General features: G+C 42.4%; 1 pseudogene; it reads left to right on the top strand.

The window, feature by feature from the left end:
- Positions 1-14,059: 14,059 nt before the first annotated feature.
- Positions 14,060-14,160, top strand: LOC111812486 (annotated as a pseudogene).
- The last annotated feature ends 1,540 nt before the right edge of the window (positions 14,161-15,700 follow it).

The raw sequence follows: 15,700 nt of genomic DNA, 5'->3' as shown, positions 1-15,700 counted from the left end.
TCTGCAGCTTGTACTATAAATAACCACTAAGACAACAATATGCAATGTATAAATTATTGAATCTGTCCTACTAATCAGATTTGAAACTGTCTCATTGCTATTTGTTTCTCAGTAAGATTTTATTTTCTCAATAAAATCTTACAGAGAAACAAATAGCAATGAGACAGTATAACCGGTTACTAGCACATTTTCAAGAATCAATAAAATTATTGGGAAAAAAAAAGTGTCGTGATATATACCCACTGAGAAAACATAAATTCTGTGTAAAAGGACTATGATGGCTCTACATGAGAAAGTCAGACTCACCAAGCCCACCTTCAGTCTGTGTTGCTGAACATCTCTCCAGTGAACACATGGTGAATTATAATGGATTGCCAGAGAATGCAGAAGTCATGAACACTAAGGATCCTCATAGTGTCGTCAAGATGAATTGGCCACACACCTACCTTCTTCACAATTAGGAATCTACTGAATCACTTTCAAAGGGCCCTGCAGTTCAGCACACAAGCAGGTATGCAAGGAACGCCTTGTGAACTGACTTCTCCAATGTACACTGAGAACAACCAGCAGCTAACTCCCAAGCTTCCTAAACACATCCTGCGCTTTAGGGCTCCAACCTCATGATACAAACACCCTGCCTCTTGGGTCTTACTTGTTGTACAATCTGATGAGTATATATTAAATCACACATGGAAAGATTATAAAGCAGAATTATACCACCCTTACCCCACCCCCCGCCCATCAGATCAGCACTGAGCATTGAACCCTGGGCTTTCACAACCTTTTTATTTTATTTTTATTTTTAGACAAGGACTCACTAAGCTCTGTTTCCCAGACTGGGTTCAAATCTATGATACTATTGCTTCAGTTGTTTGAAGTCCTGAGATACCTTAAGGAATTAAGATATTACTTAAGATAAACAGTATTCTTAAAAAGAATTTGACTTCCACCACAGCAAACATTGAAAAAGAGCAGCCATGGCCCTCCACTATCCCTTGGCCATGGGCCTCAACAAGGGCCACAAGGTGACTAAGAATGTGAGCAAACCGAGGCACAGCCGCCTCCGTGGACGTCGCACCAAACACACCAAGTTCGTGCGGGACATGATCTGGGAGGTGAGCGGCTTCCCCCCCAATGAGCGGCACGCCACTTGTTGAGCTGCTCAAGGTCTCCAAGGACAAGCGCACCCTCAAGTTCATCAAGAAAAGGGTGGGGTCGCACATCCACGCCAGGAGGAAGGGCGAGGAGCTGAGCAACGTGTTGGCCGCCATGAGGAAGCCAGCTGCCAAGAAGGACTGAGCCCCTCTGGAATAAAGCTTTGCAGAAAGTTTAAAAAAAAAAAGAATTTCAAATTTGAAAAAGATCAGACCTAGCTCTGTTACCCAAATTCCCACAGGTACAGAAGACCTAAAAATTCTCTATGCTTCGAGGAGCATGTGGAACTAGTTGAGAATGCAAAGCACCAAATGCAGGTACCACTTGGAGGAGACAGTGACTTCTCCTTTCTCTGACACTGTCTCTAATCCCTCCCAGCTTGACCCTTAGAAAATTTATCCTCTAAATTTTAAGCTCTTCATCTCAGCATGTAGCATGATAAGTTTAGAAACAACCCACTCCTCTAGGCCCCAAGTACCGCCTACTTGTCTAGAAGTTCATCCAACTTCCCAGATGAATCTCTATCTTACCATAGCTTACATGTCATTTTTGTTGTCATACCACTAAAATTATGTTGAGAAATTCTTTTATTCACACTGCAATATTCAAGAGTGACATCTCATGGTGACTACATTTAAAAGTAATGAAGCACATATGTTATTCAGCTTCCCATCAATAGCAAGAAATGTCTGAGATAATCAATTTATACATTGATATCTTTGATCACAGTTTTCGAGGGGTTCCAGTCCATGATTAGTTCACCTCTTTGCTTCCGAGCTTTGGTGGGGAAACACCTCATGGTGGGTATGTATGGTGAAGCGAGACAGCTCACTGCATGACCCGGAAGCAAAAGGAAGGAAGAGAAGAGGCCAGCAGAGCAGTCCCCTTGCAGCCTGTACTGACCACGACCTAAAAGATCCACCAACTCCCAATGGCACAACATGGAGGCCAGGCTTCTGGCATATGTGCTTTTGGGGGCTGTTCAAGGTATAAACTGTAACAACAGAGTAAAAGGAAACAAACCATGGAAAATTGGTTATGAATGCTAGTCTGGATGATCCAATTTATTACATCACTTCTACTTGTCTGCATCCTCAAAAGCAGTCGTGATAAAAGAGAAAACATCATAAAATCACAATCTAGAAAGACTGAGTTGATTAAATATGAGTTTATCACAGGCACATTGAGAGAGCTCAGTCATATTAATTTTAATATCATATTTAATATTTTCTAGAAATTTTATAGTACTTTAGATTACTATTAATTCCAACTCACAAGCTTACACATAAGCAACACACTGAGTGATTCTCTTTTGAAAATAAACAGAAACTCCTCAGTAGGTGCAGTAGTTTGTATATCAAATCTTTTGGGCACAAGGATGGATGGGTTTTGTGACACTCGGCCATGTGTTTTAATGACATTTCTTTCTGGAAAGATGGACAAATCAGCGGTGAAAGCTCTGCTTTCGCCATTAGGGAGAAGGATTGCGTCCTCCACTGTGGGTATTAAAAGCACAAGCTCCGGGAATCTCACTGGTAACTCCAAGCATCCCTGTTCTCCTTGCACAACAGGATCATTGGCTACTCAGGCATAGCCTGGAGGGCTAAGGAACAGCTGGCTCACGAAGAGACTGATCTGTTCAGCACGTAGTAGGTCTCCTGCTGAAGTGCAAAGAATGAATCAAGGGCCTTTTCTGGGATGATTTATTAAAAAGTTTGACCATGGGTGATTATTGTGCACATTGTTCTCCACCAGCCATTAATTGCTGGTTCTGTTTCCTGCTTTTTAGTGGTTTCCTAACCTGGGCTGTTCCATAAGAAGAAAATGGGAAATGACAAGAAAAGCCTATTTAAACAGCAAGCCACTTTTAGACTGTGTCCTGGAAGCAAGGCTGGTTCCGGCCAAAACCGACATTGAGCCTGGCAGGCAGGACAGGTCTTGGGGTCCTCACTTTACAGTCAAAGAAATTGAGTCATCTACTAGCCAGAAAGTGGGAGAGTCCAAGCCAAACCCTCAGCAGTGGGAGCTGATCCAGGGTGTGGTGGCTTTTCTCCTGTGGACAAAGTCAGCTTGCTCCAGAGACAGGAAGATAGGAAGAACAGATGGGACACATGAAGAATGCATCTTTTCTCATTCCCATGGCATGAAAGTGTCAAGGCCACAGCAATAGAGCATTCCAGGTATGCAGAAGCAAACAGGGATGATATTTTGAGTGCACAGGGACACTGATTAATTAGGACAGGAGATCAAGTATCAACAGTCCTCTGAAGGCCCAGAGCAGAACAGGGAGGCCTCCCTGGGGTTTGCAAAGCTCTAAAGCAGGCCAGCAATAAATAAGGCTCAGGCTTCCAGGACTGGAGTGTGGAGATGCACTTCTAAGGGGCAGGCAAGCAGACTTTTACTGCTGGCCTCAGGGTCACAGATTCCCATATATGGCTCCAAGGAGAAGGGAAAGATAGAGTTCTGGAGGCTACAGTCCCGTTCCGGGTCTGTTTTCTGTAGAGGAAGGGTGTTCTGACAGGTGTGTGTTCCTGCTGCTCCGAGATCTGAGTGTCATGGGCAGGGTTCCCACTAGAATGTCAGGAATAGTCAGCAATGGGCCAAAGCCACAATCCTGTGCTCAGAACCTGGAGATGATCTCAGACATGTGAGCAGATTCTCCAGCTCCCAGGCTGAACTCCCACAGAGGCACCAGCTCATTTAGCTGTGTACCAACCCTCATAGAAAATATCCCCTGGGCATTGCTCCAGGCCCAGACCTGGAGGTGGGTGCTGGAGAATTTGAATCCTGCAACCAGCTTCTCTCAGTCATTTGTCTTTGTTATCCACAATTCATTCATCCATTCATTCATTCATTCATTCATTCATTCATTCATTCATTCCTGAGCTACAGCTTCTACACTAGATCATGAAGTTACAGATCGGAGCAAGACAGAGCTCATTCACAACCTCATGAGACTGAGTCTCATGAGGCTGGTGCAAGGCATTCTGGGAGGAAATGGGCCTCAGTTCAAAGCCTTTGGACAAGTAGTCTGACCTCTTTGAGTCTCAATTTCTTTACCCATAAAATGGGCATTTTAAAACATCTCCTACAGCAATAACTCACTGAATCAGCAACTGCCAAGACCCACAGGTTGGGGACCATTAGAAAGAAGGTTGGAGAAAGAGCTTATAAATTCACTGGGAGCCACTCACCTAGAGACAAAGGAGGTACCAGCAAGTTCTGTCAAGTTACATACTCCTAAAGGGAGGAGCAGGGAATTTCATAAAAAAGCCACTATTCATGCAGTGACTTATGGAGTGTAGAAGGCTTCCCCAGCCGAGGAAGAAATAATTTCCAATTACATGTGAACAGAGCTTGGGGGCTTATAAAGGCATTTTTGTAGTGCAGGGAACACCTCTACCCTAGTTGGCCACTCTCTGGTGTGGTGTGGTTCTACCAGCTCAAGAGCTGCTTCACCTGAAGACAAGAAACTGAGCTCCAGTCATCAGTTTAGGTCTTTCTACCTGATAGAAATCATGGGGAATTACTGAGTCCATGGAAGACAGAACTCTTCGTAGACCTCTATGTGAAGGACACAAGACAATGTCTATCCTGCAAAAGTCCTGGGTGTGGGGGGGTTTGTACGCATCGCCATCTTGCTACAACTACAACATAGGCCCTTTGGTAGTAGGTCTTTTACATGGTAGAATTTTCTTGTCCTTGACATAAGGGAGTGGACGAAAAGAAGAGAAGGTATAATGAGGGGAGCCATTGAAATCTACCAGCATGAGAAGGTAGAAGTCACTTAAGTCTTCTTAATAGTTAGGACAGACATGCAGCTACATTCTCTTAGTTCAGTGAGAAGAAAGATTTGTACTAATAGTGTTTAGAAAACATAACATGTCTGCATCTTGTACTCTGAATAACTACTATGAAGACAACAATACACAATGTATTAATTATTGTAACTGTCCTACTAACCTGTTTTGAAAAAGTTTCATTGCTCTTTCGCATTAAAATTAATTAAAAAGTTGATTAATCAATTTAGAAAAAAAAGAAGTTCTGAAGCTTACTGCCCACCATGACCCCAGGTTGGGCATCACTACAGGGCAGAAGAGGTTTGACAGCATTTTCTCAGTGTCAGCGGCTTCTGTGCTGCCAGATACTGCATGGTCTGTAGCACCTCAAATGTCTCCTCATGACCTGTGTTTAACCCAGTCTGCCTAGGAAAGGACACCTCCTCCCTTCAGGGCAACAGGCCTGGTGAGGAGACCACTCAATCTTGGTCTGAGGTTGTTCAGCTATTTTTGTTTTATTTTGATGTCCAGAGCTCTCCCTGTCACTTCCCTAGCAGCTCTTTGTAAAGATGAAGGCTGGGCACAGCTGCTGGTCTCCATCAGACGCCCACTAAGAGCCTGAGCATCCACCTGGTGACATCTGCCTTGCTCAAAGTGAATGTGCCTGCTCCTGGTTCTAACAGAAAATGTTCCCTACTGTGCATGTGTAAACAACCCTGCTATTTGCTGTACTGCAAAAGAAAGAGAGAGATGTTTTCTTGTCTGAGGCAGCCTGTGGCTTTCTTGTTGATGATCTTCTGGCCACCTGTACGTGGCCCTGTTCCAGCCCTCTCCTGTACTGCTTTAGCTGATAGCACAACTGAGCCTCAACAAAACACTCTTGGCCAGAAGGCACAGAAGCCAATTAGTTAAACAACAACAAAGAAACAGAATTGGGTAGTCTTATCTTTCCATCTCATCGAGTTCTGGGTCTCTCGGTTGCTTGGCTTGTTACAAGGTGTCCTTGACCTCCAGGAGCTTTTGTATACACAAACAGAAGCTCGCTGACTCCTCAGCCGTGCTTGCCAGTTCTTGGGGGGCTGTGGCTACAGCTTGATGCAGGGATTAGCCACTGTGCCAGACTGCAGGACAGTCCCGTCACAGCAAGAAGCCGCTGGGCTTGCAGAGATCTTATCGGGAGCTTGGTGGCGCCTGGGAAGGCAGCCAGAGCATGCAGTGCAGGGCAGCATTCCACTGGTGAGCCGGCATTCTCTGAGGGTTCTCTCAGCATCTGTCTCCTCCATACAACCTCGCAGGCTTCTGTGCACCAGGAGTCCTGGGAAGCTAGCCTTTCTTCCCAGCCCTTGTTTCTCCAAGGACAGCGCAAGACTGGGAATGATAACACACAGCCATGATGCTGACTGTTAATCATGGTATATCCATTTGAATGGAGTAATACACGGCTAGCAGATTATGAAGCACAGCTCTGGGTGTGTCTGGAGATGATTGACTTGGAAGCCAGAAAACTGAGGGAGGAAGACCAACCCCAGAGGCAGGTTGGTTACAAGAAAAGGGGAAGGAAGAAGGAAGCATGTCCATCTGGAAAATCTTCAGGCTTCCGGGGTATGTGCACCCTTTGTGGCCATCCCCTATGTACATGGTTGCTAGTTCTCCATCTTCCTAATGCAGACCAGGTTGTCTCCTGGCAGTCAGGTCTGAACAGTTACCTGCCCAAATTCACAGTTTTACATGGTGACTAGAACTAATGATGCTCATAGGTTTGTGGAAATTACTTGCATATAGTTTTTAAATTTTATTTTAACTGAATTTGTATTTTAGTTGAAAATTAGAAGATGTACCTATTGTTTTCCTCTCAAAACATCAACAACTACTTTATATTTTTAAGAGAATAAAAACTAGTAAAAAAATTAGAAACAATATAGAGGCTGGGGAGATAGCTTAGTGGTCTAAGTGCCTGCCTGGCAAACGCAAGGACCAGGGTTCAATCCCCAGTACCACATGCCATGCTGAACTCCTGCCATGCCAGCCACAGAAACCAGGCATGGTGGCACAGGCCTGTAATGCCAGCATTGGGGAGGCTGAGAGAAGAGTATCACTACAATTCTGAACCAAATAAATAAATGAAAGAGAGATGCAAAATTGGTCTTAAAAAGGAGAGAGAAAGAAAAATTTAAGCCTTAACAGTTCCTTTCATAAATCCTGAGGGGATTTGACTGGTCTTATCAGATACAAAAGTTACATTGTTCATCAGCTATCCATTTCTTGTTATATAGGTCTTGCTTTATCTTGGTCTTAACCATCTAGCAGAAAAGTATAAAAATGAAGTATAAAAAGTAAAGCCATATTAATAAGCTGAGCTGTAAAAGGCTCAAGGCAACAACTTCTGACATTGCCAGTTGTATAGAAAACCCACTATTATCATGGACTACTGGACTATATCGGAATATTTTCCTGAATTCACATACCTACAATATTTAAACAACAATGGAATACCCTTCTCTGACAAAACTAAACCAAAAAAAAGGGGATACAAATGAATGACCATTTTGTGTCTGTATATTCAAAATAAGATACATATGCAGCTAATTTCTCTTAATTTAATGAATAGGAAGATTTTTTTCTAATAGTGTTTGTGGACAGGATATCATATCTGCATCTTGTACAATGAACAACCAGTAGGACAACAGTATGCAATGTATTAATTATTGAAACTGTCCTACTAATCGATTTTTGAAACTGTCTCATTGCTATTTGTTTCTCAATATAATTATTTAAAAAAATTTTAAATGCACAAAGTACTAGTCTTCCTCCATTACTGCTTAGAAAGATATGATTGTTCATCAACTTTTTTAAAGTAGCAGTTAATGTATAGAATTCTCACCTTGACTAACTCTGTATGCTGATGCAAACCAAGCAACTATATTGAAGACAACAATACATAATACAAAAACCATGCTTGAAATACTTGTCATCTTGGTATTCTAAATGTGTATAATTTCTAATGTCATGTCAATTATTACTATATTCTCTTTCATGTAATTTTTTTAGAATAAGGTAATAAAAGAAAAAAGAGACAAGATCAAAAGTTTAAGATTTCTTGAAAGCATCCAGAAAAAAAAAAGAAAGCATGCAGTAATATCAATCATATGTCTAAGCTTGCATAACTATATCTGTTAACCTGAGCAGATTTGATGATAGATATAGATAATATATCAATCATTGTTCATCAGCTATTTTTGTTTTGAAAATCTGTAATATATATACTGTTGTATGTTATTCTGTTTCTGCCTTTGTTTTTGTTTTTCTTGCTTTTGATTTCACTCTTCAAAATAAAATAAAATTATTTTTTAAAGATTAAAGGGCCAGAGAGATGGCTCAGTAGAATAAGCACTTCTCTGTTTGACCTTTCAGGGGCCATAGAATGCAAATTCTTCATTTTTTATAGCATTTTGTAGCTTAAAATACTCTCCCTTATAACATTGTTTGTTTTACTGCAAACTTCACAACATTCTCATTGTACTGTTATTGCCATTTTATGGATAGAAAGCTAAGGCTCAGACAGCGAATCTCCAATGTTACCTAACAGTATGGAGTAGAAGTGATGAACCTTTGACATCCACAACAGGAGACAAAGACACTGCAGAGTCAGGCCAAGTGTAGAAGATGCCTGGATTTTCCTTTAGAGGAACAGATAGGAAATACCACAACTCTTTACAAACTAAGTAAATTTCAAATCAGTAGGAAAGTTACATGAATTCTAATATTCCAAATGGTCCTGAGAAATGTTGCTTCCTCACCCTATTCCGAGTGCAGACTTCTATTCTAGTGGTAGGTGACAGAAAGCAGTGCTCTGAGCCCACTCCCAGCTTCAGGTATGCACACAAGACACTTGAGATATAAGGTAAAAAGTCTACTGTTTCCTGCCCCCAACCCCCAGTCATGGTATGGCTCATTCTCTTCACTTCCTGAGAGGGTTTCCTTCTCCAAAATGTTTATTTATTTTCAGTAATTCTCACAAGACTAATGACAAAGAAATTTTTTGACATTTGTCTAAAAGAGCTCAGACTAGGACAAAATGCACAGCCCCTGAAGGCACAGTTGTATGAACTCAAGAAAGGGAATTTTAAACCTCAGTTTCAAATCAGAGCACGAGGTCCTTGTTAGAATCAGATGGGAGACAAGTTCAGCTACAGTTGATCTATGCAAGGCCTAGAGACTTACAGAAAAAAATGTAAATAAATAAAGCATATACTTCCATTTGTTGGGCTTACAGAAGAATTCTCTCTTTTTAAATTTCCTTTGCCTGTCATTAACATATACACATAAAACACACACATTCACACATACACAGTACAGAGTCTGAGATGCACTTCATCAAGAATAGTTTATAAATTTATAAAGTAGTTTACAAAGAACAGCACAGCCTCATTAGCCCCGGAATTGCTTTCTGTGGAGAGGTAGCTACAAAGTTTATAATCATTCTTAAATGCCAAAGAGTTTCAGCCTGAGATGGCAGAGAATGCTGAAAAGCCAGACAAAAGTCAAATCTAAAATCGCTCTGTGGGGTGCACTATGGAGATCATCTTATAGGAAATAAGCAATCACTAAATAGTTGCCAAATGATGAAAGATGGAATTTGAAGCACATGGAGGATAAGGTGGAGAAGAATAGCAATGAAGGGGACTTGGGCAGCTGGGCAGGCACTGGAACACTCCAACAGTACATACTGGCTATGCAGAGGAGGGAGGAGAACATTCTGCAGGGCCCTGGACCTGAACAAAAATACTAGAACAAAATACTCACACTCACAACTCAAAGGGAGAGAAATTTATTTTGACTCAAATTTTCAGAGGATTCTATGGTTAGCAAGCTCCACGGTGAAAAAGGCAAAGTGAAGGGGCCGGGTGGAACGCAGCTCAGCCCGTGGGGCTGGGGCGCAAAAAGGGGGATGGGAGCCAGGAGCAGGAATGCATGCTGCCAGGTGCCCTGGTGACCCACCTGCCGCAAAAGGCCCCACCACCTGGCAGCAAATGCAGCTGAATGAACAAGTCCACTATGAATGCAGGCCCATCACGACCAGGCACTTTCCAAACACATGACACTCTTTAAAATGTCATCAGGATTGTCTTACTACAATGTTGTATATGGTTTTGATTCCTAAATTTCTGGGTAAATATACATAATTTTTATCTGTTAACATTCTATAGGGACTTAAGTATGAGAATATCCAAGGACAATTATAAAATGAGCTAATAAAAGCTTGAAGGAAATGCTCATTAAACAAAAAGGGGGAATTGCTTTGGGAATACACATGAAATACATTAGATTAATTGTAAAAAAAAAATTTAAAAAAACACATGACACTCTCATGAGGCATTTAGATTTGAACCATAGTAGGATTCTTGTGCCCATTTATCACATGAATAAGACAGATGCCTTCTGCTCCTGATTGTTCCTCCCAAGATCTTGGTACTGTGTACTGAACAGCATTGGGAGGTAAGCGTCTTGGTTAATTTTCTCTCATTGCTGAGACAAAATACCTGATGCCCAAAGTGAAGAAAGGAAAGTTTTATTTAGCTCACTGTTTGTGGAGGTTTCCGTTCACACTCAGCTGGCTCCAAGACAGAGTGGCACATGGCAGAGGGCAGCAGCTCATGGTGGTGGAAAACAGAAAAAGCAGCAAGAGCGAAAGGAGAGAAGCAGCAGAAAGCAAGCCTCTTTCCCTCCTGGTATTGTATACAGGCTGCCTGCACCTTGGTGAGTATAGCACTCACACCGTAATCCCAAGAGCACTCACACCCATAATCCCAGCATTGGACCATGGATCAATCAAAAACTCTAGAATTGCACACCATGACCGCATGAGGCTTTGGAGGTACATACAGACACAAACTGTCATAGTAAGAAATTACATCTCCCTCCAGGACAAAGGGAAAGTTTGCTTACAGCCGTGGAAGACACAGTGTCTGACCAATTCACCATCCTCAGCCCCGAGTCCATTATAAGACTACAGATCCTTAAGGTCAGACTACCTCTCCTGTAATGCAATTCACCATGAGTGCAGGTGTCTTTGGTTCTCTGCATTATCTTGTGGGAATTGGGTCTTGGAAAAATAGCCAAACAATGTTGATATTCAGCAAGTTCAACTGCTGCAAGCAATAAACTGTCCTTTCTCTCTGACCCATGAGTCATCTGTCTTCACCAGCACACACAAAACTGGAGTAGCCTTGTTTGTTTACCTAGGAAGGAATCTAAGTCCCTTAATTGTGTTTAAGTTCTATATATGATGGTCACAGCAACAACAAAAAGAGTAAGTGTGAAAGAAATGCAAGGAATTTTCAGAGTAAATTTTTTTTAAATATTATATATGAAATAAACCTGTTGTTTCACTTCAGGATCTTCCCTCCTTTCCAAGAACATTTTTGTAAATGTACTTAATTTTTTGTAATGCTAAAAAAGTATAAACTGGATGAAGGACTGAAAGAAGTAGATTATATCCTTAATTTCTAACAGAAAGAGCCAGGCGTAGTGGTGCATGCCGGTAATCCCAGCACTCAGGAGGCTGAGGTAGAAGGATTGAGCTCAAGGCCAGCACACTCCATAGGGAGATCATGTCTAAAAAAAAAAAATGTTACATAAGTTCTATCAGAAAGAGACCAGACTGACCTGCTACAATGCTCTATATGGTTAGATTTCTAAATTTCTGTGTAAAAATATGTAATTGTTTATTCATATTTTTAAATTTTTTTAAGTTTTTTCTCCATATTCTATAGACACTTGAAGTTTAACATATCAGTACTAGATGGAAAATACCTGTTCCATGTTATGCCTAAGATGTTTGATATTCAGACAGATAGGTTAAACCCAACTGCATATGTTGTAGGGTAATAATAAGAGAAGCTTCTCTTTTGGAGGGTTAACAACCTAAAGTTGCACACCAAAAATTAGACAAAAAGAAGGGCTGCAAGGACAGCCAACATTTTGGCCGTAGCCTTTCAAGGTCAGTGAAGATTCAGAACATAGGAGAACTTATACTGTAACATCATGTAACTCAGTTGTGTCCCAAATTTTCTGATCAAGGAGATTGTGGGGCCACAGAGCAATGTGATCAATGACATAGAATTTACCTAAGGAGAGTCACACGAAGAAGAAACATTCTTTCAGACTTTCACAGAGAGCAAATTGGTCAAGCAATGACCGGGACTCATCCACATGGCTGACTGACAAAGGATCTGCAAATTGTGATACAGGGTTACAGAATAAACCCTGAGGGGACTTGACTGACCTTATCAGATACAAAAGACGCATTTCTTGTTATATAGGTCTTGCTTTATCTTGGTCTTAACCATCCAGCAGAAAAGTATCAAAACGAGGTATAAAAAGTAAAGCCATATTAATATGCTGAGCTGTGAAAGGCTCAAGTCAATAACTTCTGACATTGCCAGTTCTGTGGATAACCCACTACTATTATGGACTACTGGACTATATTGGATTATCTTGCTGAATTCATGCACCTACAATATTTAAATGGCAATGGAATACCCATCTTTAACAAAACTAAACAAAAAAGGGATACAAAGGAAGGACCATTTTGTTTCTGTATGTACAAAATAGCTAGGATAGATATACAGCTACTTTCTTTTAACTCAACGAGAAGATAGATTTGTACTAACAGTATTTGGACAGGATATCATGTCTCCATCTTGTACTATGAATAACCACTAAGAAGATAACAATATGCAATGTATTAGTTATTGAAACTGTCTTAGTAAACGGTTTTGAAACAGTCTCATTGCTATCTGTTTCTCAATAAAATTCATTTAAAAAAAAAATAAGTCCAGAGTATATCGTGAAACAGCAGAAGAGACTGGGAGGAAAGATCCTTCAATTTAAGAATAATAGCCAGCCAGTCATGGTGGCATACACACCTACAATCCTACACTCGGGAGGCTGAGGCCACGGCCGCCACAAGTTCAAGACCACCCTGGGTTACGCAGTGAGGTCAAGGCCAGTCTGGATTACATAGTGAGACCCTGTCTCAATGACTCTTCGGGATATAGCAGCAGCCAAAATAAGATCAGCTCTCCAGACAGATCACAGAAGGCTGAGAGCAAGATGAAGACAGATTATTCCTTCACTTTCCAGTCAAGCTGATATTTAAACACCCATCCTTCTCTAACAGGTACAACTAGCAACAGGAAATATCATGTAGAAGACTTTTAAGAACATAAGCGTATTTCACACCAAGCTGTGTACCTCGCAGGCCACAGGTGGGAGCGAAACACCCTGCAAGAAGTGGGAAGAGAAACGAGGTTTGCAAGGCTCCATCCAGCCTGAGCCAACAGAGGCAGCCCGGCGCTCCCGGCCGTGTGGTGCACAGCGCCAGCGCGGAGCTCAGCGTGGGAGAGCCGGAGCTGAGCAGGAAGCCTCCACCCACTAAGGACGCCGAGGAAGCTGTGGACGTAGCTGACACCGCCCTGCTGCCCGGGTCAGCTAGCGGGCAGGAGGCCTGCTGCATCCACGGCCAGTCCCGGCGGGCCCTCTCTGCGCAGCTCCCTTCTCGCCACAATGCTCCACTCCCCTCGTCCTCCTGGCTTCGTGGTCTCTACCAGGGAGACCGCCAGGTTCTGCCCAGCTGGCCGTCCCTGTGCCACATTCTGGAAACCTCTCTGGACAGGATTCTGAGCGTGTCGCAGCTCACTTCACACTTCCCCACTCCCTGGGACTGCATCCTATCCACGCTGCCCCTCCCGCCAAGGGCTCCGTGCACGTGCCATTACTCCCCCAAACCCTGAAGGCCTAAATGGGCCCCGTTATCTGTTACCCTGAGCGTGCACCTGCTCCTGGCTACATTCTGCCAATCTCTCCTTTCTGCTGTCCGCAGCATCTCAGTTCGCCCTCTGTGCCCCCACTGCCCTCACCCAGGGCCAGGTCTCTGGCCTCAGGTATTGCTATAACCTCTCACAAGCCTTCTCTCTTCTGTCCATCTGTCTTCCGAAGTATGCCCTGTACATTGGAGATGAAATAACTATTAACTAAATCAATAGTAGATAATAGGTGGGTATGATGATTACCCTGGAGTCCTCAAAAGCCGTAAATAGGCAGGTTAAGAAACAGAGATGAGTGCCTGCTTCCACAGTGCATAGACTAAAATTGAAACAATACAGAGATTAGTATGATCCTTGTGCAAGGATGCCACGCAATTCGTGAAGCATTCCATATTTCTTGAGACTTTTATTGGTAAATGGATACAACTATAGACCATAGTCATAAGCGAAATAAATCAGACCTGCATGTGTGAACATCATATTATCCATCTCCCTAGTGTAAGAAACTGGAAGAGTAAATAAAATTGGAAAAGTGCAGCAGATGTTGTGAAAGGAAAAGAAACTGTTCAAAGGGAAGGAACAACTGGGATGAGGGAAAAGAGAACAGAAAGAAAAAAGGAGGGGGGAATACACAGACACACATGATACCTAAGATAATATTACTACTAATTTCTATTGGCTTGTTGAAAGGAACAATTGATGCTTAATTTTTTTATTGATTTTGCATGTCCAAACAATGTTTGCATGCCTATATCTGGTAATCTGAACTTTAAAGATAGTAATATACAATGTAACAATCATTGTTGATTTTCTATCATCTTGTTTTGAAATTCCATAACATTGTATTTTCATTCTCTTTAAAAGAAAAAAAAGAAAGAAAGGGATGAAATGAATCAATGAGTGACTTTGCTGCCCAAGATTCTTCCATGTCTTTTCAACACACTTGGAGTAAAACCTGAAGCCCTTCCTTTGGTCTCCAAAGTGCTGCATAATGTTGTCCAGAGTCACTGCGCATCTCTCCCACGACGCAGCGCCTGCATAGGCCTCTGTTCCACTCCTCGAAGTGGCCAAGTCTAGTCCTGCCCCACAGTTTTCACCCCTGCAGCTTCCTCCACCCACAGTTCATTTTCCTCATTGCTCAGAGAGTTTGACCCTCAACCTTCCGACCTGCGTAACTGTCACCTTCTCTCAAGGCCTTGTACTCCCTGAGAGGTGAGCTTCACATCTCAGTCCACCTCATGCCGAGGGAACAGTCAAGCACGGTCTAGGTAATTTGTAATGCATGTAAATGTCTTGGCTTACTGCTCTTTAGCCTGAGAAGCCCAATATCAAAGTGTTGGCATGTGTTAAGGGTCTTCTGCCTGCATCAAGAAATGAAAGAAAGCATTCCCAAGTGGAAAGAAAGGGAGCAGGAGAAGGAGAAACGAGGTGCAGACCCATCCCAGCTGCAGGCATCAGTCCATTCATGATGGAACCTTCGAGATCCTTGCATCTCAGATGGGTCCTTTAAAACAATACAGTCCCAGTGATTATTACATTTCAGCATGACTTCTGGTGGGGACAAACACTGAAGCCAAAACATATTGTCCTTGCACTGAGGCCTTATTTTTTGCCAGCACCTGTCAGAGGTTAGTGCATCCTTCTATTCCCAGCATTCCTTCACAGCATCCTGTCTTCCCTGCTCCAGTGCCAGCAACAGCAGGACAGGAACACTGGTCCTGTTCAACATCAGCACCTGGCACAGTACCTGGCTTTATATTGTTGACCAAGTGAAGAAATCTATTTTTAAAACTCAATAAATTGGTACATGATCAAGAAAGAGCCTTCACCTTGAGTTTTGTGAGCATTTGGAGATTTTAAGAAGTTTAAAGACCAGGGAGATAGTTCAGCGTACTAAGCACCTGCTTAGGCAAGTGCAGGGACCAGAGTTCAATCCGC

This window comes from Octodon degus, unplaced genomic scaffold (genome assembly GCF_000260255.1).
Source record: "Octodon degus isolate 3935 unplaced genomic scaffold, OctDeg1.0 scaffold00006, whole genome shotgun sequence".
Lineage (NCBI taxonomy): Eukaryota > Metazoa > Chordata > Mammalia > Rodentia > Octodontidae > Octodon > Octodon degus.
Note: the sequence above shows the minus strand (reverse complement) of the source record. Positions and strands in the feature narration are given on the sequence as shown.